The sequence below is a fragment of the Macrobrachium nipponense genome, chromosome 4 (genome assembly GCF_015104395.2).
Source record: "Macrobrachium nipponense isolate FS-2020 chromosome 4, ASM1510439v2, whole genome shotgun sequence".
NCBI lineage: Eukaryota > Metazoa > Arthropoda > Malacostraca > Decapoda > Palaemonidae > Macrobrachium > Macrobrachium nipponense.
The window spans coordinates 95,348,090-95,352,175 of record NC_061100.1 but is presented as its reverse complement, the minus strand read 5'-3'; positions in this window follow the sequence as shown (position 1 = coordinate 95,352,175).

Here is a 4,086-nt window from a genome sequence, read left to right as displayed (position 1 = left end):
ATATGTCAAATAACAGCTTATAAACCCAGTTCAAATGGAGCAGTAGAACGAACTAATCGTAAAATAAAGGATATCCTGAAAAAATTTAGTAAAACCACATACAAAAGATTGGGACTTAGCTCTTGAAGACGTACAGTTCACATTGAATAATACTGTAAATGAGACAATAGGAGACTTTCCACATTATTTGCTATGTGGCTATCAGAAAAGAATGCCAAATACATTGTTAGATGATGCAACACCACCCACACATACTTATAACTATGATAACTATGTTGCATGGAAAACCAGACGTACTTATGAGACTATCTTGCAGACAAGAGCTAGACTAAAAGACGTACATAATACTCAAGCAAAGTACTATAACAAGAATACCACTAAACCAGACATTACTCAAACTTATGTTCAGAATCTGTACCAGGAGGTCCAAATGTAAAGGCTTCTCCCAAATTCACTGGGCCATATAGAGTAATTGAAGTGTTAAAATTGAGCAAATATAGAGTAATAAATGAAAGTGATCTATAGGACAAGGTAGTTCACTGGAATCATGTAAAAGTAGTGAAAACAGATCCATGGTCTACTAAAGATATAGATAACATAAGAAATGAAAATACTGTAGAAAATCCAATTACAACAAGGTATGATCTAAGAAACAGAAAGAGGTAAAAATGTTTGTATACCTATATGTAAATAGTGTTGGACTGAAAATATCTCAACTAGGATGTATGTATAGTGCAATTTATGGGTGTCTATTGGTGTCTATATCTATAGAAAATCTGATTAAGTCTAAGTTTTGCAGAGGCAAACATGCGGCTCATCATAGCACTAGTTATAATTGGACTCCTTCAGAGGTGAAGATAAGAAAAGGTGCCCTGTTAAAAAGACATGGAAAAGTCAAAATGATCAAGGACCTAGGAATAGTTAGTATAGATATCTCCACAGTGCTCAAACGTGAAAGTGAACTAAGAGAAATCCAAAAAGGTATTAAAGCAATCCTACTGAAGGGTGATAATAAGAGTGCCATGTCATTATTGGAAAAATTAAGCACGAACAAATATAACACACTGAGAACAAGGTCCAAAGGAACCCTCCTACCCTTCACTGGAACTGCTCTAAATCAATTGTTTGAGGTTGCTACCGAAGCAAATGTAGAACAAGAAAAGAAAAGAAGAGACAGACTGTAAAAGTGGGTAGCCACAAGGGATACAGTAATAAATAAAGTGATTGCCTCTCACAATCAAAATGCAGAACAAATAGAAAAATTGAAAGTTTTTATCAATCAAGTCAATCAGAATATAACAAAAGAACTCAATAAGATAGAAAATATACAGTTTTTAAATACCTTTGCACTAGAAAGTGAAGTGATGTTACAGGAACATAAAGACATGCTCAATGCTGTCTCACTTGCTTACAAAGGTATTTTGAGCCCAACACTAATTACTCCAAAGGAATTAGATGACATTAAGTTTTATATAATTGAGAAGCATTGCACACCTTTAGTAGAAGATATTTTTATGTACTATAATTTGATCAGTGCCAAAGTAATCCATAACAATTATTTTAGTTCTACCTTTCAATACAAAAAATTTCAAATGTGCTAGTTTCTGTGTATCCCTTTCCTATGTATATTGAAAATCAAATCATTATTAGAGAGGGGCTTAGTGCTCATTTTGCATTGGAAGAGCATGAATTAAATGATGAACATTCAATGAATGGTGTAATTTTGAAGGAAAAAGAATATATATGTGATATTGATAACTTATATAAGACTAATAATGATCATCCCTGTATACAAGAGTTAATTTTAAAACAAAATCAAGAAAAGGATGTGTGTACACAATCATTTAATAAGTCGTTTGAAGCAACTAAAGTAAATGAAGACATTTTTATGTTTTCATTATATACTGTTATAGCCACAGTCACTTGTCCTAATGTCACCAACCAATTGAAATTTAAGAATATTAAGTCTTTTGCAACGTCATGCAAGTTAGCTATACCAAATCAATTATACTATGAACCACACATTTTCATATAAGAATTACACATATGCAATAGATGAATTTATATTGTCTCAGCTAGAAACTAAAGAACTTGAGAAACTTGAATTATGTTATTGCTTTTATTTTTGTACGAAACAGATAGCACCATTTCTTTCATTTGTAAATCTGCTAGTAATAGTAGTCACTATTGTTTTTGTTTGTCATAATAGTGAGGCATTTTATTATCAAAAAGATACAAGGGATACTGACAGAAATGAAAAGAAATTATCCTAATTGACTTTAATATCCACTTCTTTCTAACATATTGCTGTTTTTTTGTTTTCATATTGTAGTCTTTGTGTTCATTTATTATACTTATGATTTAATGCACTTGTGATTTGTATGATTAACATTTTACTATGATTTTTTATTATAATTTTTTTTTTATTACACTAATTTCTTTCTTCCAGAGTTGGAGAACAATTCTTATGTATATTTTGTTGTATTCATTAACATTTCTTAGTATATCCATTTTTCTTTTCTATATATATTAGACATTGAAGACAATGTTTGGAAGGTGACCGAGTGATGTAATGATAGTTATAAGAAATAATAGTAGATAGGGTAGTGTAAAAACAGAAACGAGATAGTAATCAGAGCACAGTGAAAATGACGAGAAAGAGAGAGAGAGAGAGAATCGAGCTTTGGTGTGTGAGTCAAATTTGATCAACAAGCATAGCCATAAAAACCCATCGTCACAGGATCTTGGCAAGACGGGAAAGCGGCAACAGCCATAATACTGTCGCAATAGAAATCTTAAGACCGCCTAAAATCTTTGACCCGTGACCTCGCACCCAACTCACTCACCTCAATCGATAATGAAGCTCCACCTCCAGGAGGAGGTATTAACATGTTAGTTAACTGACTCCACCTGCAAGGGGAAATATAAGAGAGAATCCGCTCCACGAATCAAGAATCCGTTTGGGTGGAGAACTAAAACATACACCACCTTAGGAGGTTAGGCCAAATTCGATCCTGGGGTAGCTGATTGCAGTACGCTAGAAGGAGAAGAGAGAGGACCAGCCACCATTGTACAGTAAAGAAGCAAAACTTTGCCAGCGGTCCTAACCAGATTCTTAATTTGTAAACCTTGTAGTTGTAACTTGTATTCTCTGCAATAGTAAAGAAAGAAACTCTGCCGTTAGTCTCATTCAAACTTCTCCTGAGAGACTAATACTATTACTAATCCAAAACTAACATTTAAGAAGAAGAATAAAGTCAAACAGAACCACATTGCAGAACGAATCATCTAGAAAAAAGAAGCAGGTAAGAGAACATGCACTCGAACACTAAAAACACCCTATCACTTTGGATGCCTTTGGACGACTGTATCACTGTTGTTTAAATGACTGTTTGTGCTCATGCAGGGTGGGCCTTGGGAGTGGGCAGTATCTACACCCGTATGCCAGTGGGCACCTTGTGTGGAGTGTGGTCAGTCATCATGGGCATAGGGATACAGTACCCCTGTCAGCTGGAGTTGGCACCATGGTGAGTGGTGCCTCTTTGGATGGCTTTAGACAACTATATCCCTGTTGCTTAGATGACTGGCTGTGCTCGTGCAGAGTGGGCATTGGTACTAGGCAGTGTATGCTCCCATATGCTAGTGGGAACCTTGCATGGAATGCGGTCAGAGATCATGGGCATAGGGATGAGGCAACACAGGTCAGCTTGGGTGGGCACCATGGTGAGTGGTGCCTGCTTTGTATGGCTTGAGACGACTGTATCCCTGTTGCTTAGATGACTGGCTGTGCTCATTCAGGGTGGGCACTAGGAGTAGGCAGTGTCTGCTCCGATATGCCAATGGGCACCTTGCATGGAGTGTAGCCATTCATCATGGGCATAGGGGTGTGGTAACCCAGGTGAGCTGGAGTGGTACCACCCACCAAGGTGACATCCCCAGCTCACATGGGTTGCCACTTCCTTATTTATGCAATAACTGACCATAATCCATGCAAGGTACCCACTAGCATGTGCGAGCAGACACTGCCCACTTCCAATGTCCACCCTTCATGATCACCGTCAATTATTTAAGCAACCGTTATGCAGC